At 34.7% G+C, this 24,050-nt stretch overlaps 1 protein-coding gene across 1 annotated transcript in view; it reads right to left on the bottom strand.

Annotated features, from left to right (window-relative positions):
- The window catches only part of LOC130012394 (5-hydroxytryptamine receptor 1B-like), a 99,752-nt gene extending 82,944 nt beyond the window's left edge, over positions 1-16,808 (bottom strand). Inside the window, exon 1 of the mRNA XM_056100230.1 lies at positions 16,716-16,808. The gene's annotated coding sequence lies outside the window, so the exon portion shown is untranslated. The remainder of the gene's footprint in view (positions 1-16,715) is intronic.
- Positions 16,809-24,050: the final 7,242 nt, after the last annotated feature.

Below are 24,050 nucleotides of genomic sequence, written 5' to 3'. Positions count from 1 at the left end.
GCAGTTCAAAAACATATACAATGACATTAAATTAACATAACAACATATTACAAAAATCAATTATTATACATATCAATTGGCATCTATTTCCTAATTTGGTTTGATTTATATTAATATGCAAAATATATAAATTAGAATTTTGAATAATTATTTTAATTAATTGTGATGATAGAAGGCGCAGTTCTCTTGCTTGACACTTCACAGGCATTGAAAATAAGCAGGATGAAAAAAAAACGCCTAGAAAGTCATAAACTTTATTACAAATAAATTTCAACGGAAGAACCATCCGCCGATGCATACTTTCACCAGGAATGACCCACGTTTCGCATTTCCTTTACACTACATTTAATAATATCGCATTCCTCTACGCCATAGACAAGTTTGTTTTGACGATGTGGTCTAAACAAACACGTGAATGTTTTACGCTCAGAGTATCATAGCAAGACGCACGTGTAAATACTACTCAGGTCGTCTCTCCACTGCGAAATCATTCTACCATGAAATGTAACGTGAGGCTCATAAAGGGATAAATAATGAAAGAGCAGAAAGTATTTGTCACTTTTCGGTTGAAACGACTCGATAATAAATACTATTTTTCACATTTTGCTTCACAATACTCGATAGAAATGTGATGTAAGTAACTTATTAGCACCTTTCCTCGGTGTATCGGTGAATATCAGGACAGTTTTGGTCGGGAGCCGCCTCGGCACCGCCTCGGCTGGGCCCCTCGACCAAAACTGTCCTGATATTCACCGATACACCTCGGAAAGGGTGCTAATAACTACTACTTATCTAACCTATATTTTTTAAACTAACAAAACACAATGCCTTTTGGCTTTAAGGCATTTTGTGTTTAACTTGAAATAACCAACGTTACTGGCTTCTGTCATACCACTTCTATAAAAAGACAATATCTATATACCGACTTCAGATCTCGTATATAACCAATACAAAAAAATAATATAGCCATATATTAAATTATCAGCGTCTAGTAGTATCCTTTCGTGAATACATTCCCGTATTTCTTTGGCTGATATATCGACTCTTAAACGAATCATTTTCAAGCTTCATGTGATTTAAGTGAAGCAGAATCTCACGAATTGTCAAAAATTAAAAAAAAGTTAAATGAGGCAAACATCTAGAGATTTGCGTAATGTAATTAGCTCATTAAAAAAATTCTGGGCCTAGAAATAATTATATAACTTTAAGAACTAATTAAATATAATTGTATAATATATAATACTAATTGACAGGACGCTGTGAAATACTTCGAAAACTGTTGATATTCATACCACGATATACGCAAAAAACATACACTTCTGTATTTCAAGCAAAACGAAAATACGACAACTGACGGCGCGATCTATGGAGACATAAGTTCTACCAAATCAAACGATGCTCCTATAGGTATAGCTAAATAAAATAGCAAACTGAAAAATAAACTGTAAATGTAAATATTAATGTAATTCAGACTCCTTAACATTTGAGTTTTTAAGTGTTTCAATATCTAAAAAAAATTTATCTACCAGGCTGTGGGTCACGAAGCTGTTTTTCAAAAGGACAGATTATAAAACTTTTAGAAAATGAAAATTGCGGTTGTTTGGGTTTTTTTTAGACATGAATACTATTTGACATGATTAAGTGTTATTATAAATAATTCACTGTTTCCTGCTTTTCTGCATCAATTGCATGGTTAAGTAAAGAGTGATAGATGGTTGGGCCTTTATTTGGAACTTTGACAGATAAAATAAATTGGTGGTTTTAATATAGAATTCCAGCCATTCAAGAAAAACATTACTCGAGTGCATGACGTGACGGTTGGTGACAAATTTAGTCTTACACCGATGCCGTCAATGTTCTTTCTTGCATTATTTTAACAGCCATTTTCAGACATTAAAACAAATAGCTTATAGTGCATTCCAGATTAGCAAATAAGTTATAATTGGTAGTATTCTAGCACGTGGACCATATATTTCGCGTTTTCTTTCCTATTCTCTATTTAAGGTTAAGCTAGGTTGCTAGACAACGAAACATACACCCACACCAGGTAAATCGTCCAAGCAGTCCACAGGACTGTCAGGAAGACATTTTCTTCGGCACCCTAAAAAAAGTCGTTCACAACTGACATGACGTCTTCATTACATGTACTTGGTATATGACTGAATTATATTTTGGATTCTTGTTGGTTACAAATCAGATCAAAACATTATCAGGATCTGATTCAAAACGGCGCAGATTGTCACGCGACGTCAGGAATCTGACACGTTTCTGATCCGGTTTCTGATTCGGAGTCAAGGACTTTGACATCCACCTTGCAGAAATATTTGTTATTCTTTCGTTGGTGATAATGTGCTCAGCCCTTTCTTGAAGGATGCTCACAACACTGGCAATATGTCGAGTGGCCAATCGTCGACCAGCCGTCACCATGTCATGCACTCGGGTAATGTTTTTCTTGAATGGCTGCTGTTGATGACCTTCCAGGACGCGGTTGGAAAAGGAAGGGGCTTCATCTCTTAAAGTGGAGACCATGTCGGCATGTATCTGTGTAGGGGTTAATCCTTTCAGTTGCAGGTACTTGATGACTGCCCTATAGCAATGTTTTGTCCATTTCTGGGGATTTCAATGGGTAAGTTCACCAAAGGCGGATAGGGGTTTTACAAAGGCTAACCCTTTTCCCCAAACCCATTTCATGCATCTTGAATAAAAATATTGTTTTAAAAAAGACAATAATAACACTACAGTTGCAGCTATTATGTCTATAATTCATTCAATGATTGTGCTTGTTGGTCGCAAAAGTTTGTTTCAACCTAATTGATCAATACTTTTCAGGCTTAGAACTGTTTAGCCAGCCCTCGTAATATCGTGCATATTTGAGAACTAAAAATATTTTCGTCCAGCACTATTGCCATTGATTATTCGTCATTAATCAAGGTTAATACAAATAAATTATCTATAGCAAGACAAAGAGTCGGTCTAAACCGTTAGTCATATACAAATACCTACCTAATAACCTGGTCAGATGTTTGATTGAGTTAATCAGATGAATAGGCGTATAAATCAACAATCTATTAGGGGGAATGTCTAGGTGAGAAGGTTATCGATGTCTAGAACTATCCACTATTCTTGAAGAACAAACCAACAGAGATTGCGTTTAACATCTTAAAGGTCTGGCTATTTCACCACACAAGGTATGCAGATGGTTTATATGTTTGATTGAATTAACCATCAATAACAAGATCTAACTAGGTATGAAGATGGTTGATTGAAGTAATCCACCTAGCTAGGTATGGAGGTGTTTAATTGAATTAAACTTCTATAGCAAGATCTTACTTGGTATAAAGATGTTTGATTGAATTAAACTTCTATAGCAAGATCTAAAAAGGTATGAAGATGTTTGATTGAATTAAACTTCTATAGCAAGGTCTAACTAGGTATGACGATGCTTGGTTGAATTAACTGAATGTTTGAATTCTAGAAAGATCTAACTAGGTATGAAGATGTTTGATTGAATAAAAAGACCTAAATGAGTATGAAGATGCCAACCATCTCTAACTAGGTGTGAAAAGGTTTGATTGAATTAGCCATCCATTTTCGTAAGTTAATAACAACCATCGTCATTCATAATCACACATAAAATATTTCAAAAAGTATATCTGATTTCTATAATGTATAGTCTAATAAATCATTTAGAAAAAAGTATATCTGATTTCTATAATTTATAGTCTAATAAATCATTTAGAAAAAAGTATATCTGATTTCTATTATGTATAGTCTAATAAATCATTTAGAAAAAAATGTCTTAAAGAGTGATTTATTTATATCACATTTAGAGTTTTTCTTAACAAAATGCAAAATATCAACCATATTGGGGTTTTAAAAAAAAACAAAAAAACCCACAAAATGACAGATTAAAATTTTCCAGTAATACAGAATGAAAAACACTGTTTACCAATTTCCTTGGAGTATAACGTGAACAAATCTATAAACTGAATTTCTGTCATTATTTCTTTGATATCGTTTCTTAAATTAAAACAGAGTTAAACTGAACAAAGTGTTCTCCTGTGTCCAATTTGATTTATATATCCACTAGCAACAAGGTATTTTTTGAAAAAAATGCCTTTCAGTTATTGTGTGTTTTTCACTTTAAAATGCAAAATGATTTTTGCCTTCTGCCATATTGCCGCAATAGAAGGTAATGGCTGTCATATAATTGATGATTCCAATACCCATACCATCTTCATTTCTAAAACTAATTCAAAGACGTAATATTACCTTAAATTAAATTATCAGTGTCTAGGTGGGATTTCAAGGGTATTCTCCATCCATGAATAATTCCTCACTTTTAATATATCGACTCTAAGCAATTCATTTTCAAGCTTCAAGCGATCTAAATGAAGCAGAATGTCAGAAATTGTCAAAAAAAAACCAGTTAAACGAGGCAAACCAAGACGTCTAGAGGCTTACATAATGTAATTTGACCATTTTAAAAAACGATAAACTGGAGACTAGCCTAGACAATCTGTGTAATAAATAGTTATAACGATTGATTCAAGAACCAATTCGGTAACTGTATAATTTATATACTGTCAGACGAGGTCAATTAGACATAATCAGGTCCTACTACATGTCGATATGACGTAAGCCAAAGTCACTACCCAATTGTAAACGTCCTTCAATAGTGGTTTATTATCTATTTAATATTCCAGTTACTGGTAGAGCTCAGGAGAAAAAAAATCTTCTAAATAAACGATTTTCAATTGGTCTAACAGAATACTCTAAATGATTTTTAATATTGGTTGGAAGAATTGTTATCTTTTAATCACCTCCTATGGTCGGTACCAGTCCATGAGAATCTGGGATTATTGATCAAAATTTACTGCTGATAACTGGATAAACATATTTACAAACAAAAACTCTAGGAATATTAAACGAATCATCGTGGAGGTGGATGCAACAGTGTGTCAGATAATCAAGAAAGTTTTTGGAAATAAACTAAAATAGAAAATTTTAAAAGTGAGTTATATACTATATACAGACATTAACTTGCCATGTTCGATGTTTCTGCCTGACTAATTTGAGAAAGAATATACTTGCTGAACTTTTTACAGTTATGTCGAATCACGATATCTACTAGACCGTGGGTCATTGAAATCTCAAAGGACAGAATTCTACGTTTTTAGAATATTATTCGATATGATTAAGCGCTTATATAAATAATCATTCACAATTAAACTTTTCTTGCTCTCAGCATCATTTTTACGGTTAAGTAAAGAGTGACATACGGTGATCCTTCATTTGGAACAATGACAGATAAATGTTGGTTTTAATGTAAAAGTCCGTAGGTGGTTTTATAACTCAGTTTGACAAATTTAGAGCACATAAAGTGACCAAACAAAGTTACATGTACTTAAAACTAATGTTTACTATATACACAATACAACAATTCCGCTCCAATCTGATTAAAATATTTCGATAAATTGTCGCTTATGTGTCAGACGCTCTAATACACTTTTCAATTTTTCGATTACATACCTAAATACAGAATAAGGCTTATTTGTGTATCATTTTATTAGACACCAACAGTTCACAGTGTGCATGCCAGATCAATATTTAAAACATCGCTTTCTATCCGGTCCCATTATTACCGAGAAAAATCGACAAGGTCAATAACAGCAAAAAGTGGCCGACATCGAAATATATGTTATAGATTTGCATGTTCTACACATCATATAGATATGTATTTTCAACGCATCACATCCAAAAATCAAATGATTTCATAAATAATTATAATAATTATGGACAATTGAAATATGGACAAAAACAATCTTAGTTATCACCGGAAAGAACTTAAAAGAATGGGGGTGGGGTTATGTATAACTCTTGTGCAATGAAAATGATGTTCGAAGCAATAATCCAACATATTAGTATTTGGTCTACCTGTTTTTCTAATACCATACTCCCATTAACATCCCGATTGTCTTTTACGATTTATTTTAGCCAACAAATTCTAGAAAATTTTACGATTTCAATGAAAACAAAAGTATGTAGTTTGGTACCAGTCTCACCATGAATGGCGGGTCTGTACAACCGTCTTTTCCGTGCCATTTGGATTGGCCTGCGTAGTGGGAAATTACAGATTTTTTCTATGAGTTTCTTGAGTTCTATCTTCCAAATATATTTCGATTAATCTTTCACATACTGACAAAAAGGGATGCAAAAATATACGACCATATTTAAATGAGTTCAAATGCAAAATTGTATCTTAAAACATTTGTTTTGTGGACAATGTTCTGTAATATTAAGAGGATCCTAAAATTATTTTTTTTAATATCCGGCATATTGAAGATTTAAAATGCTTTGCCAATTTAATGATTCACATCTAAACACCACAATTGTTTAAAATTGTAGCGCTGTTAAGCCGGAATGAAATCCAATATATCATATGAGAATCGAATGCTTCAAGTAAATATATGTCTGACAATAGGAAATAAATGTGCAAACGTCTATAAATAGCAGAGAAAACTGTAAAATTGAATCAAATTATTCATAATATTAAATACAAATACCTTCAGCACAAACATCCCACACTTTTAATATTGCCGTTAACAATTGTCTATATATAAGAAATACAGTCGGTCTTAATCGTTAGTAAAAACGGAGTGAAATGAAATGGGGTTTAGCATCCTACTTTTCTGCTCCAACCGGGAATACCTAATTGTCAAGGATTCTATTACGTGTACGCCAATGTGTACACGGCACCTCGGTTTTTCGTCCCATCTGTGCTGCACTACTGACAAGGGGAACCACGCCGGAAAACCCAGAGGAAATTTCTCGGCAAACACCGGGATTGAATCCGGGACCTCCAGGTTAGCGAGCCAGCGTCTCTTTGTCTTCTACTAACTGAGTCACCACGGTTCCTATAGCCTTACTAGATAAAAAAAATCCGAAATTTCTATGAATAGTTTATTTTGCAAAGAACTTTAGGAATATTGAATCTTCGGCCTATAGAACCGTCTGAACATAGGAATTAATGAAATGTGGAATATCTTCCTACTTTTCTGCTTTGAAATAGTCACATTTGTTTCTTAAAGATAAAAAAAAATGCCACGGGAAATAAAGACACATCTTTAATATAGTTATTTCTTTAATCCCCTTGATGATGTTCCTATCATTACCATCATCATCAATATATTTACCTGTAATAAGAGGGATAAACACAGGTGCCAGAAGCTAATGATAAAGAACAAACAGGGTATGTCATTATAGATATCTTTGATGTTATTTACGGTATACCTAAATTTAATAAGATTGGGCATATCTTTGATGTCTATATAAATAACTAATGGTATTAAAGTTTAGTGAAAGAAATCGTGCCTGTAGCAAAAAATAACATGTTTATCAGTTTGAATATTTTAATGTGACTCCATACGAAATTCTTTAAACACTTTGGAACAAACGTGAAACGTAATAAGAATGTTGGGGGGGGGGGCGTAATTTTGCTACGTATAGGCTTGGGGCGAAGTAGGCCTATCATTAAATATGGTACATTGTGATCTTTGACTTTGTTCATTAGCTTAGTTGCTCGGCGTTACATAGGTGAAAAATTTTCATTTTTCTAATATCAATAACAACCCAATAATCATTAAGGGCCATTTCATATTTCATCATTAAATACTGTACAGAATACAAAAAGTCATAAATACACAAAACTTCAACTGTTTGGTTTTCTACAGCGAAAATTAATATATATTAATGTTATAGAAAATTTATGAAGAATTCTGAGATTGCACGCCTTTATTTTCTACTCGAACACTAATAAATTACCATATGTTTTTCTGTCCATAATCTTTTACACGTTGCATCTAAAATATACCAATACGTGTGGCCAATGCAGATATGAGTTTTATAAAGGGCGATTACTTCTTTTAATGTAATAACTTGTTGGATTTTTTAAACAAATAACAAAAACGAAGCCATCAAATAATGTTACTTTCATAGGTTTTTATAAAGGCCATATTGTTGTATATTCAGTAGTAATTTATAATGCATGCGTTTTGAAAATCCACAATTAGACATCAAATTATATCAATAGTCTAACTATTCAACTATATAACTTTTGGAAATTTCTGTATTGACGACTATGCTATCTAGTAAACTTGTAACTGAAATAAAATAAAATTTTGCTGGACCAGGACAAAAACGATCTTTGACCAGGTTCAGTGGCACCCAAGGCTATCTTTATATTGTATTGATTCCGTTCAAATTGTTTGGCTTCATCTTTCACGTCATCTTTGCCAAATACAATAAAAACAAATCCGATCACTTTCGATGTTTGATTATATTTTATTTTAAAGGTGACTCTGTTTCCTGTTACATCGACAAGAACAGATTGTACAACTTCTTTATATCCGCTATTCTGGTCTCTACTGATTGACTTGTACTTTTTGTCTGTCAACCATTTTGAAATGCATCCAACAAATAAAGGCAATCTTCTGTCAGGGAGCTATTATCATTCTAAATGATGCCAGGTCTTTTCCGGCTGAAGAAGACAATGAAACAACCGTGTTATTAGATTGGAGGAGAAATCGACTCCTTGAAATAAAAAAATGTTACATGATATGAAATGAAATGGGGTTTAACGTCCTAGTTTTCGGTATGCTACTTTCGATAAACGAGAATATTGACTCACAGAATGTGAGGTGGGACAGCTGATTATCAAGATGTTTTAAGACTAATACATGGTTTATTTTTATGGTCACTTGTGCAATGCGGTAATTTATCAATGTGTACGTTGGGAGAGTGGGGCGGGGGGGGGGGGGGGCAGAAATAGGCCAAGAAAAGTTTACAAGATTTGAAAAACTTCGAGGGTTCTTCACAACAGTTTTATTTTCACTGGGAGCATTACGTTTGTATTATTTTATCTCATTGAAATTGTCATTATATGATGCTTGATTGCCGTCGCCTTTCAGTAGTACAGAAGGAACGCGAAAGCGTGACTGCGCAGATACGAAGTTAACTATTATTTATAGAACGCATTGCACACACAAACTGTATGCACCACACTGATCCGCGGTGAATATTCGCTAGGCCGCGACAATCACTGATAAGGATGACATCGATGCGACTTAATGAGCCACAAATATTAACTTTTTTCCTTCGACAAATTAAATTCTAAAACATTTTATTTTTATGTATTAGAAAAATAAATAAAGACTTTTGAAGTATAGTAGGTAAAAATTATTTCCTATTTTAGTGTAAATGGCTATTAAAATGAGTAAAAGGCGCCATTCTGCTCGAATCAGTAACGTCTTATGTAAACAATGCACGCGCCATTGAGCCAATGTTTGACGCCGCGTGATATGACGTCATGTGTTGAAGGCAGTCATCTTTTACAGAGATATTAGAATACTTTCGTAATACTTTGTGAAACAGATTGTGTATGCACATCACACGTTTTCGATTTATAACTTTGGCACTTCTTAGTAACATTTATCAGTTGACATCAGGATGTGAGTGGTGTGCGGGATAGAGCATTATAACAGTTTTTGACTGCCCCCTGTTTAATAGGACTGTGAATAGAACCAATGTTCATATTCAGAAACCAATAATTTAATATTATAAAATGATTACTGAAAGGACACCATGGTGTTTGCTGTTCTGTGTTTCTGTTGGATTGTCATTGTCTATTATGTAGATTATCCAGAGTGATGAATTACATTTGACAATAAGGGCAGTTTTACAACACTGAAAGTTTGTTGGTAGAGTTTGAGAGAATATCATGAAAATGACAAATTACCATCACTATTTCAATATACATACATCAAAAGCATTACTGTGGAAATACATGTATTACGGAAATCCGAGGCCAGCCACCGTGAGTAAGAAGTTGACTCGCTAACCCAAAGGTCCCTGTGTGGCAAGGGACAATGTACAGTCGTTCAGATTGAAAAAAAACGAGGCCCCGTGTACACATTAGCGTGCACATAGAGATCCCTTCTTTGCAGATGGAATTCGATATACATGTAAGAGTAGGTAGTAGCGCCGCTGTCAGGCAAAATTTCCCTTGTAGCACACTATGATGTATATCCGTCTTCATTAGCTCAGTCGGAGCAGAACAGTAGGACGTGAACAATACAGTTGCTTCTTGATTAAAGAATATAATGACAGTGAAATGGTATCCTCTGAAGTTGATTCTATAGCGAAACAAATTATTAACCTCAGTTTTTATAATTTAAGACCATTCTTTATAATAGAGAGTTAGGTTTATTTAGAATTGTATGATAGGACATACATTTAAAAATCAATATTGGTCAAATAAAGAAATTAGAACATTGGTAGTAAATCAGAACACATATACATTTAAATCAGACGACAAATATAGATTTTAATGCGTTCCCAGTTTTATCTTAAAGGAGCTAAATCGCTAATATTTTGGACCTAGAAATTTACACAAATAGGTCGCAACGCATATAATAACGTAATATGAATGTAAATGAACTGATTTACATTCAATCGTTTCCGTTCTTACGCTAATTTCAAAACAGTTATGTTCGGCAAAATACGCCAGAAGTCTCAATCGAATGGCAACATCTAGCGTCTGGTTATTCCAGTCTACACCGATAGAATTTATTGTGCATGCTCTTCAGAAAAGAATACGAGTCACCGTTTGATATGATTAAATTGTGGAATACGTCTAGTCTCGTTTTTCGAGTTCCTTGTTACAAATGGCACTGAAACGCATTATGTTACACGATTCGTGTACCAATGGTAAAATGTTTATTTTGTCTTACATGTTGGATATCAGAAGCCCATCTTTTCCCGGTAAGATCCAAACATCAATTTTGATTTATATTGACAAATAATTCGTGTTTTCAATGTCGAAGACTTTGGATGATATTGAGTTAGAGACTTAGCTACTTTAAGACTATGTCAAGGATGATTTTAACTGACAAACTGCGTCCAGATTCATTAAAAATGTATGAATAATGTGGAATCCAGTGCATCCCGAGTGTCAGTTTGGGCGGACCCACAACTCAAAGCCGAACGCGAGGGATGACAATATACGTTGAAATTAAGTACAATTAAAATATGCAAATTACTGAACATTTTCTTAAATATTTATCACTGACACTGAAATCCCCTGGTATATCCATTTTAACAAGAAAATGGCCATGAAGAATTCCTAATATATACTGAGTAGTGCTTTCTTCAGTTTCACAAGTCACAAATTGGTAGTAAATCGTTTTTAGTTGGCGGCTTTTGTCGATTTTCATGAATATTTTATCGACTTTAGACGACAAGTAAAACAAACTACAACCAAATCGACAAGATGGGTTCTAAACTAATCAAATACCACATACGTCACGCTCAAAGAGAGAAAAGTGATACCATTCAACGGCAAATAAATAAAAGAAATCAATGGGGTCTATTTCAAAGAAAATTAATTCAAATTGACGAAAATAACCCGTTCAGTTCTATTCTTGGATTAATACAGAGTTGAAATCAAGCCGGTTGCAGATATCTATAAGATTTAGAGTTCTTCGTGATTTCGATCTCTTGAAATTACAAAAATTGTTATTTTGACCAAGTAGATAGGAATTTAGGAATGAATAAAGACATAAAAGTGGGGTTAAGAATACATTCTAACACTATATTCTCGTTCTCACATTATTTTCATATTATTTTCTCACACCCAGTGGTTTCATAATACATTCTCAATGTATTAAATAATATGAAAACGACGGATTTAACTCAACTTTATGTGTAACTTCGCTGAATTTCAATGGCCCATTTCGTATTGCTTGGTAAACAGCGGCGTTGACGTTTACTGTTGGAACCAGTCAGTTTCCAAATTAATCATCTAGATTCTATATGTACTGTAGCTTCACGAATTAATTGCAGGGACATTATTCGGTATCACGAACGGACGCTATGTTATTATCTTTGTTGTCTAGCACGAATGGCTGTTGTTGTTTTAACTAATCACCGGATAACATATACTGGTACAGTGAAAGGCGTTTTCCTTTCTGGTGTCTGGTATTTATCGTATCGGTATCTGCTACTGACAAAAGTAGAGGGATAGGGTCAAGGTGGTACTTCTGTGCTCCATTAGGGCATACACAGTGTAATTTGCTTTGAAGGAACCTTTGCCCGAACAGCGGCAATGCTGCCTACTCTTATTTCGAATTCCAACTGCCAGGTGTTATTGTACTTGAATACCAATGTGTACACGGTGTTTCTTCCCATCCCATCAGACTAGACGCTGTTCTTTGACAGACCTTTCGCCAATCCCAAATGACAAGGGGAAACCAAGGGTTCCGAGAAACTCATCCAAGTTACTCAGTTTGCAACCGCGACCCCCAGAGTAGTAGGTCAAACGCTAACCGAAGACGAGCATCCAGTTAGAGGTTGCTTCAGTCAAATTATAAAATAATTATACTTATGCTGAAATAATCTGTGCCCTAAAAAAAGTAGCTTACACTCATTCTGAAATAAGCTGTGCTCTAAAATAATTACACTAAATGCTGAAATATTGGTTTAACAGAGGTACTGGATAGTGCCAATACAAGCGGCTGTCATATTTGCATAGGATGTCCAAGTAATTTTTGTTAGAAAACGGAGGCTGTTGGGCTTTAATAAACAGTGAGAAAGGAGACAACAGAAGAGAGGCCATTTGAATACAGATCCCTGATTAACCACAATATCAATTTGACCTATAGCTTTAATGGTGCCGCGCTTTATAATCTTCTAGACTTAGTCTAGATACCTCTCTACTCGATTAGTCACAACTTGTCTGTCCATAATGATGTATAACGATTAATCTAGGTTGTTCCACAGAATCAAATATTTACAAAATCTGGTCATTAGATGGATTATACCATGTTCGCACTGAGTGTCAATGTCTGGAAAGATACGTTTCTCGACCGATATTTCTAGTGCCAACTATATTAAAATACTGCTGTCCAGGTGTTTTAGGTCATTAAAATATTTTTTCTTAACCAATACAGATCTTTCGTTTGACCTCAAATTTAATATAAATCACTAGTTAGATATTTATTCACATTCCAAGCCCATAATCAACTCCCTAAATCATTGGATAGTTTTGATTTTCAATAGATTTAAACACGATTATCGAAACTTTATTATCGCAACAACGATCTAGTAATGGCAATCGAGACTGCATTGTTATTCAAACGGCCACAACTCGGCTCAAAATAAAAAAAATTGACTGAAATGTTCAACATACTCTCTTTTCATTTTCTAATTTTTAATCTATTACAGCGAGAACTGTCAGCTCCTTATCTGAATCTTACATAATGCGATGTCCATTGTTTCTATCGTTTTAAGATCATATCAATAATTTGATCATTTGAAAGCCACAACGTACGATTATATGTCTAATTTAATTTAAGAAAGCGTTTAGAAAAAATAAAATAAAGAACTATTTCAACAGCCTTTATACTGGAAATCTTTCATGATCGCATTGTGTTACTTTGTTAAACCAAAGGTGTCATACAGAGTTTAGCAACACACGGGTATTCAGTATGAATATGATAAATTGATAGTTAATATTTAGCAGTAGAATTGATGACCTCCTTCATCAGATTTTTACTTCTGCGACTGATATATTTTTAGGTTAACCACGGCTCCTGTATCTATGTATTTGTGTCGGCGGTACAATTGATCTAGAAAGGTTAATGACAGGACATATGAAATCACTGATTCCTTTTAGCTTAAATGGATTAAATGGATCAGGTTAAGTGGACAAAGAAAGGAGGCTAACAACCTTATTGAATAGTATTATACCGAGGATAAAAATGAATAATAATCCCTGTAATATATATACATCCAAAATTATTAGCACAACCGTAAAGCTGCAATACTTTGTTTCACGGTAAACGATGAAAAGATAAAAGGTATGGCGACACAAACTGATTTCAACACGGCGACACAAACTGATTTCAACACTGGTTTAATAACATTTTAACATTTTAAAGTACTTTTCGTCCGTCTTGGGACTATTCATAAATAATGTCATATTGATCTATATATAAATCTCTAGTCTTATTTCTGGACATTTTCTAATATAAATACCCAAAAAAATTAATTCAACTTTCATGACGCAAAATAGTTATCTTTGTGGATATGTTTTATTTAAAGGACATTGGCGCCATTTTGAAATCGAACCGAAAACTTGTTAGACACCATGTCATATATCTTTTTAAAAACTGACCACAAGGCTGTTTTCATTTATAAAGTTAACATTGTAGCTATTTCCTTTTCATGTACACTTATTCACGTCTAGCAGAAAGAATATTGCAAGAACTATAAAAGCCTCTTAAATCTCCCCCAAGTCAAAATAAATGAATATATAAAGAGAAATTAATTGGGCAAAGTGGTCGTATAACAATTTAGACACAATATAAAAGTTATTGTTGCGTGATATGACTTGTCAAAAAATCATTATTTAAAGCGGCATTGGGTAAGATTAGATAAAGAGCTGGCAATTTTCGCTATTATAATAGCTAAAAAGTTTGATAATGAAAAGAAAATATTTTGAAAATTTCCGTCAATTACTTCACTCTGATCCAAGGAATCGGCGATATGATTATAATCTAGCCACGATCGTCATTACCATTGTTACGATAATAAATATTTTTTTACGGTTACAGCATCTACCATAAAACGTATTTGAATCCACTAAATATAGCAGGCTTCCGATGACATCGAGAGTTGATTATGGTCTTGGTAAGTTAATTAATGTCTAATTAATAATTTAGATAACATTTCAGCCCCCCCCCCCCAAAAAAAAACAACAAAAAAAACCTGCAATAGGCAAATTTACCTCTTGCATAATGCATGTTTAAATGATAATATAACTGTCATTCAAGATGATAGACATGGGTCATTTCCTTAAATCTAAATAATATATTATTATTAAATATGTAATCGGGTAACGTACATAGTATGCTGCTTTCCACTTCGAAACTCTTGATACCAGTTTCCTTTAACTACTACTGAAATTTGTAAAATTATGTTTCTGGAGGGAGCCACGGTGGCTAAGTGGGTAAGACGCTGGCTCGCTAGCACTGGCCGAGAAAGTTCATCGGGATTTTCCGGCGTGGTTTCCACTTGTCAGTGATGCAGGACGGAGGGCCTGACAAGTACAGCTGTCTAGTGCACGTAAAAGATCCCTTGACAGTTGGAATTCCCTCATAGCACACAGTATGGTGTATGCCCGTCTTTATTAGCCCAGTTGGAACAGAACAGTAGGACATTAAACCCCATTTCATTTCATGTTTCGGGGTCATTTTACTAATCGTGCGCCTTTGTTATGTATCACAACGTACTGTAACACCTGACAATGTATACCGGAACACCTGACACTAGAAGTGTGTATAACGGGACATCTGACTCTAGATATGTATCTATGACGGGACGTCTGACCCTAGTACATGTATCTGTAATGGAACACCTGACTCTAGCATGTGTCTATAACGGAACATCTTACTAGACGATTTTAAAGAAATGAATAGTTCTGTGTTGTATTGGAATTGTATTATTATTCTAAAGATGGTAATAAAGATATACATAGTTCTATATTGTATTGGAATTATGTGGAATGTTGAAAGATAACAACTGATCCTTAATAATACTGCTGTGGAATTCTGAAGAACTGGTGGTTGTTCTAAAAAAAATGAAAACTTTTATTTTCCTGTGTGGAATGCTGAAGAATAATAGCTCAAAAGTTTTTTTTTATGAAACGATGATCACTAAAACTAATCATGGTCTTAAATAAATAATCAATTAATATTCTAGTTGTGGACCATGCTCGAGACCAACGGAACGTGGTCATGTCATAAACAATTAAACATTTTGGTTTTGATTGTTGACCCATATAACTGGTTAGTACAGTTTAGTTGTAGAACAAACTATTCTAAGCAATTTTTTCTGTTTCTGACGAGGATAGATCTTGAAGCAAAACAATCTACCACAACTGAACTGAACCCAAACCACCCACATGTGGCAATAAAATTGTAAAAGCGTGATCGTGAATGGCCTGTCTGTCTCTGTATTTGACTGTCTGTCAGTTTTGTTAGAAATGATGACACAGTGACATTTTGTAAAGGTCACTAAAACAGGTGTTTCATAATATTAGTAGTCTCAACAAAACACAGTCACCATTGTTAAATAATCAATTTATCACACAGTTTATGTAAACAAGCCAACAGCAATACATAAAACAGAGAACGTATTCTTGTATAAGGTCATATTCTATCTATACAATTAAAAGCATATACATAAATACACCAGAAGCGTCCCACTGCACTCACCGATAACAAATCGGCATTGTCATACTGGTGACAGAAGAGGGAAAATGAATGCATCAAGGATGTGGTGACCTTTGCTTTTGCACGAGGAAAAAGTGCCCGTGGGGGCAAAAAAAACTCAATATCTATATCGACTCTGTCTACTGAAAATAAATCTTTGGATCCGGTAGTTGCATTGATAACCGGGACAGTACATAAGAATACACGGAATTATTACGAAAATAAGATTTAATTGGTCTTATATCTTAATAAAGCAGTCATGTTACGAGGTCTGAGTCTGTATATCCATGAATAATTAGTTCTATGTAGCCAACCGAAATTTTTTTATAAAGCTTATAAGGTCCCCCTGGAATTGATGATAATTTTAATTAAAACTTGTCTTACCTTGTGTATAATAGAGTTGAAATGAAACTGACAACTGTTTTGGTCCAACATAGGCGTATACAACAATGACCTTCAGTCTGTCACTGTTAACTGTTCTCGGCTTATTAAATCATTTACATCTCTTATGAACTTCACAGTTTTTACAAGAATATAATTTACAGCTAACCTTTTCCTATTCAACGACGCAAATAGGAAACAACCGACAATGAATAACAGTGGATGACTAAAGAAAAAGATCCTGATTGACTGATTGAATGGATGACATGAATAAAATACATTCGAAATATAAATTGCCATATTGCTAGCATTGTCGTTGTCGTCATTGACATCATTTTCTACATCATCATCGGGATTGGTAACATTGTAAATCTTAATCAGTCGTTCCAATCATCTTTAACCATGATTATAGCCCTTCGCGAAAAGTTGTTATCGGAAACGAAAAGACCATCAAGACCAGTATGTTTGATCAATGTTTGCACTCCACTCAGATTTAAGGTTGAAGAATTCTCATTCATAATTTACTTTACTTTTCTGTTAATTCTCCACTAGATTAAATTAACAATGCTATTTACTATCTGATCTGTACAATACAACCACCTGCTTTTCCTTTTCTCGGGACACCCTGGCAGCTGGTCGAGTGATGTATCGTTACTGAAGGACACAAACTAATCTGTCGAACCCCATGAAATTCCATCTCACACCTAGGTTAGGATCCGACCATCATGACGTACAGCTAAATCACCTTTCATCATGGTTATCGTTCTCGGAACCCCTTTCTTGTGACGATGGGTTTTGGAGAATGCATATACATCTCGGCCATCAATAGACCAGCCATTTTATGATATTTCCACTAAATAAACGTTTTTATGCATTATTGCGTTTATTTAGGTATACTTAATAACATCCCAAAAGTTTACCAAATTTTGGTATCCGGAAAGCTCTAAAACATTGTACAATTCAAGATGGCCGATATTCGCATAATCAATGTACAAGAAAATAATTAACGGTTGGTTATTATGAACATATAGAAATATGATATCAAAATGTCTAATGAGTCCATTAAAAGTAGTATGACGTCATGTAGCCATACAATGACATACTATGGCCACCGGCATTATCCACTTACTAAACCATTTAAATGTTTGACTTTATACTAACATTTGTGACTGTCGTTTGTTGTTTGTCTGTTCAGGGTTGGCGGCTACACTAGGGCTGTCCCAAGGATGAAATTTGGTGTGTTGGGGTAGCTTGGACCAGGGAATAACATAGACCTGCTGGCGATGGCCCACTACTTACCGGAACATGAAACCAATGGATCTTTGGAACATAAAAATTACAGCGAAAGTTTATCGGGATTTTCAGCCTGGTTTCCCCTTATCAGTGAGGTAGGACAGAGGGCTGGGTAAGGAACGAAAACCATGGGCCCGTTGACGTGCACGTAATAGAGACCTTGACAGTTGAATTCGGGTGCTGTCTGGGAAAAGTTTCCCACTAGCACAATGTATGTCAAATGCCCATCTTAATTAGCTCGGTTGGTGTAGAAAAGTAGGCCGTTAAACCATATTTCATTCATTCATTCATATTGGTCAATGAGGGAGACAAAACTGTTTTATTGCTTGTGGTGGGATTTCATGGAAATCGTTGACCTGTATTAAAAGCGGCATTTAAAAGCTCTTGAAGACAGTCTAAAGCTGGCTGGTTACATTTGTCATTATTCAATAAGTAATTGAGATGTGTCTTGGTATGTAATTACAGTTAACATTGATCTTACATTAAGTTTCTTCTATACAATCAGACATATCCATTCTCTTGAATTATCACGCATCTCCCCAATTACTTTCGTATCTGACTGACACGGCGTGTAAATTAACTAGAAAATAAATGATGCTATTAGCCGCTAATTTTAATCAGAGAAATGCAAACACAAGCACAACAGAAATTAAAGCTCAAGGCCCAGCTTCACAAAGCACACATAAGACGTGGCGTAACTGCAGAGTCCGGGGCCCTAGGCGAAAGTTGGCCTATTTTGGGGCGGGACTTGTCAAATTTTGATTTTTAGCTTTTCTTTTTTATGATTATTTATTTATTATTATTATTTTTTTTTCTTAGCTTTTCATTCACAAAATTATTCCATAACATTGCGTTGTATATGTAATCATGACTGTATAACTTTTCAAATGCCTTATTTTACTATATTAGTATTAAAATTTCTCACAACGAGCTTTAGCTTTAGAAAAGATAATTATCAATAATATTATTTATATCCATCGCTTTGGCGTCTGCATTTTCAATTGATAAAATAGCTAATCCACCTAGTCTCTCTTGTGACATGGTCGACGGCAAGTAAGTCTTTATCCGTTTAAATTTCGAAAAGGAAAGCTCTGTCATGGCAAAGGTTACGGGCAAGAAAACAAACAATGCACAAACTGTTGTCAATTCGGGCATTGAAGACATTACCTGAGAAGAAATCAAAAGTTTTAAAAAGTTCAGTACGGTGTTCTTCAAAGCTAACTCTTGACTAATTTATCGACAAAAAGATCACAATAAAATCATTGCTAAAAACTGTAAAGTGCTATGATTTTAGATGCTTAAAGAGTCTAATTCTTCATCTGATAGCTTTTTTAAAAAAGTATGTGGACTATAAATGAGATACTTGTTAGATGCGAGGAAAATATTAGTGAATAATTTGCTTTCAATTTGTACGCAAGACCGAATTAATATATTAGGTTGTTTCGGGGGGGGGGGGGTGTAAATTCGGTGGAGGCCCAATGGAGGTTACTGGCCCCTGGCCTGGCATTTTGCTACCCTCGCCCAATGCGGCTGTGACGCCACTATTATGTAAATCTTAATAATAGCTCTCACAGTAATTATTTTTCTTAAAAACATTGGTTATTTCCTAATAGATTGCCAGCTCATTAACCATGTCTACATCAGATAAATGCAGTTACTATAACGATCGTTTACGATTGACCATAAAGTTCCCTTATCGACTAATCAAAACCATGAGACAAGTAAAAGAGAAAAACAAAATTCTCTCTGTTTTGTAAACAATCAACCAATATTCTTCTGAAGTTATTTTTAGTTGGCAATCATTTTTTGAGGAATATCATTTTTTTCTTACAGAAAAGTTTCTGGTTAAACAATGGTTGTACTTTCGAGCACGAAAAATACAATTCTAGGTACCATTTTGACAGCCCCTTAATACTTATTGATTTAATCGCACTTAATCTAAGAAACTACTTCGAAAGTACACATATTAATATAATTAATTCATCGTTTAGATCTACTTAATAGTAAGTGCAGGAGGACCGCACTACACACAAAACAAAAATCTACAAGATAAACCTGCGGACAAGACAGAAAATAGACATTGCACCAAATAAACAAATATCAAATCAAGTGAATGGATCCGGGGGCCAGCCGTAAGCGTCCACTGCGCTGTACAATTCCGGGCCTGTAGTGACACAGACTTCACTCAAATTTTAAAACAATCAGGAATACAAAAAAGACGTAACAGAAATAATGCGACCAATCTTGACAGTGGTCGTCTCCTCAATGGCCATACCATACATACGCGTGCAGCATGGATTATTACTCGACCGTAAAAGCGCGTATGGCTCTGTTCTAATGAACCTTAAAATAAACGAAATTAGGTCTAAAAGCACATATTAATGTAATATGAATTATATAAAGTGATCTAAATATATATATTGTATTTTCTAAACGGCGGTCTTTTGCGTCTATTCTACACGTTTTTTAATTATTATTTTTGTCGTCAGGTAATAACTTCCACAGTGTCTTGTAGGATATGTTTGTCTTTGTTCATTGCAAACACTAGAGTACGGTACACGACTCGTGTACTGATTTTAAAATGGTTACTATGTCTTAAATATGGGATAATTGAACCAAGTGTTAATCCCGAAATGACCTAGTGTGTGGCGCAGTTCCAGGGTTACCGCCTCAAGCCCGACCGCATATCGATAACGATAGAAACCACGATTGTTTTCAAATTCGGTGTTTGGAGCATTAATATTTTGTTATAACGAATTAATAGGTAATTTCGGGATTAACACATGGTTCAATTTTATCTCAATAAACCTCGTGGGTTTTCATCGGGTCCACCCGTTTTCTTCAACTGCTAAATACCCCTAAGCTAAAGCGAATTATTGAAATAAAACTGAACCATGTGTTAGTTCCGAAATGACCTAGTTTGTATCGCAGTTGCAAGATTAACGCCTAAAGTCCGATCGCATTTCGATAAAGATATAGACCACGATTTTAAGATTATTTTATTTTCAAATTCGGTGATTGGATCATTGGGGTCATTAGTCGACGTGTTAAATCGTAAATCGATTAATTTGATCAATCTAAACAATTAATTCGTTAAAACGAAACAATTAATTCGCTTAAACGAAACAATTAATTCGTTTAAACGAAATATGTCGTTTAAACCAATTAATTATTTCGTTTAAACCAGTTATTTCGTTATAACTAATTAGTATTTCGTTTGAACGAAAAAATTATATAAGAGTGGAATCGTGCACGTTACCTATTAATCAAGACTCAGCCTCGCTTCTCAATTTTAAGTTAAATCATTAAATGGCGACCATATTTTAATCTGTTTACATTTCCGCCACCCGATGGCCTAGAGCAGTGGTTCTCAACCTTTTTTGCCAACGGCACATCTTGGAACACATGAAAAAATAGCGGCACACCTGGCTAAATATTTATGAAAAATATTTGAATTTTGCAAAATAAAAACATGGCAAGTCATAATAGACAGCATACAACCGTAGACCGAGACTAGTCATGGACACATAGAATGACGCAAACTAAATAAAAAAAAAACAGCTATGAACTTCCCAGTAGACACCAGTGAATACTCAAAATCGCATTTTCTTAGTGTGCCCTTCAGAATTTCGCGGCACACTTAGGAAGATCTGGTTGAAAATCAGTAAACTCACAGTAGACACCAGTGCATACTCAATTGGGATCACGTGGTTTTTCGCATTTTCTTAGTGTGCCGTTCAAAATTTCGCGACACACTTAGGAACATTGTTGGTTGAGAATCACTGACGTAGAGAGTTGATTATAAGTTTGTCATGTGAATTATAAATGTCTAAATAATAATTTATATATCACTTGAAGCCAAAAAAAAATAACCTATTATATGCAGATTTAACATCAAAACTCGCTCTCACAAATAAGTACACTCCGAGCACTTACAGACACTTCCTTGTCATATAAAATGTTTTTCAGCCTACTTGCTTTGCTTGTCACACAAATGGTTTGGGACTTTTTGTTGTTCGGTTTCATTTTGTCTGGCTTTGCTCTGAACACGATTTACTTGACATATAACATAATAGTAAGTGCAGGGGGACCGCACTACACTAAAAAAATAATCTACCAGATAAACCTTTGGACAGAACAGAATACATAGACATTGCACCAAATAAACAAATATCAAATCAAGTGAATTGATCCGGGGGCCAGTCGTAAGTGTCCACTGTGCTGTACATTCCCGGGTCTGTAATGGTACAGGCTTCACCCAAAATGAAAAAGGAAAAATATTTACATGTACAAGGAAGACGTAAAAGAAATAATGCGACCGATCTTGACAGTGGTCGTCAGGTAGTGAAAATAAGACCGTATACAAAAGAGCAGAAATATATTTTTCTTTTGTTTTTTTGCTTTGTTTCACTTGAAATCAACCCACACGAATATAATCCGAATTCGAAGCTTCTAATGAGTAACATGAAGTAATTCTTTATTTCCATGGAATTAGCTGTGGGTGAACATTGAAGAAACATGTTAGAAATTCTGAGGGTGTTCAGGTGATCCAGGCGCTTATCCAGTACAATCCTAGGATAGATAAAACTTCTGACATACCCGAATAAAAGTTCCCCACTCCTAACCAATATTTGTAGAACATTTTTAAAATGCACAACTTAATATAAAGACAGGTTGCCAGAAACAATTCGCCCAAAACATGTGTATGGTCTGTTGGTTCTACAAGCTGTTCATACAGGTATTGTGATTCTTTAGGAAAGACAAAATCTGTACCTTCACTAGATCCTTGACAAGATGCTATAAGATAAACAAGGGCACTAACTCTAGAAGTAATTATCAGAAATTTTATTAATGTATTGCATTGGTTCGAGCTGATTTAAACCAAGAATATCAGTTTCAAGTAGATTAGATGATGACTTTTGCTACTACAGAAATCACATGATCACAAGGGCAATGACTTAAAAATAATATATATAAACTTCAAATAGATCAGATAACATTTTGTCAGGTTCTAGAAAGTAAAACAAGCGGTTGCCATGCAAGATACGCCCACATTTTGCAACTTTTCGTATAATCTGGAGCCGTAATCGAGGATGTTACGGTCCGATACGCACAAGCATCGACAAGAACCCAATCTTTGGGATATAAAATATATATTTGAAGTGTGATCAAAATCGTATAAAAATTGTGATCTCTAGAGGATCCACAAGCTAAACACGATTTTTCGTCATATCAGTGGCCATAATTCATGAGGTTACGGTCCAATACATGCCAATGTCGACAGGAACCCAGATCCTTGAGATATAAATCTGTATTTTGAGTTTCGTCAAAATCGGGTAATAATTGTGACCTGTAGAGTGACCACAAACATATGTGAACGTATAAAAAGTAGAAGTATAAGTAATTATTAGAAGTCACTGAAATTCTAAGGGATGGTTTGCTTCACTAATTAAAACAATGCATATAATATAGAGTTCACAACACTCTAGAAAGTAAGCAAGAGCAATATACCCCTGAGTTAATTATCCCTGACATTTCGTTGACTTCTTTGTCTCACTAGTTTAAACAGTTCCGATGACAACATTTGTCATTTGTTACTAGAGGGTTCACCAGATTCTATAGAGTGAGCAACCTTAAAACATCTCGACACAAACTAGATCATATGGTTTTTTAATTTTTATTTCAATAATTCGCTTGCGCGTAGGGGTCTTTAGCAGTGGGAGGAAACCGGAGGACCCGGAGAAAACCCACGAGGTCATCTAGAATTAATAATCACTGAAAATTAGGCCAGTCAATTTATGATTTTACCCCAAGAAAATTGCAAGAAATGGTTTTAATGCATTTTTACGTTTATTTGAGTGTACTCTAAAACATCCCAAAAGTTTACCAAATACCTTAACCGTGTCGACGTATTAAGCATTTGCAGATGCTTGTACAACATGTCAACTCCCTCTTAACAGCAGCCACGTGTATTGAACTTTTGCCTTTCCTCTAGTTTCTACATCGGATGCAAACTATAATGCTGTATAGCCCAGTTAACCGATA

Source organism: Patella vulgata, chromosome 4 (assembly GCF_932274485.2).
Source record: "Patella vulgata chromosome 4, xgPatVulg1.2, whole genome shotgun sequence".
Taxonomy (NCBI): Eukaryota; Metazoa; Mollusca; class Gastropoda; family Patellidae; genus Patella; species Patella vulgata.
This window is presented reverse-complemented; position numbering and strand designations above follow the sequence as displayed.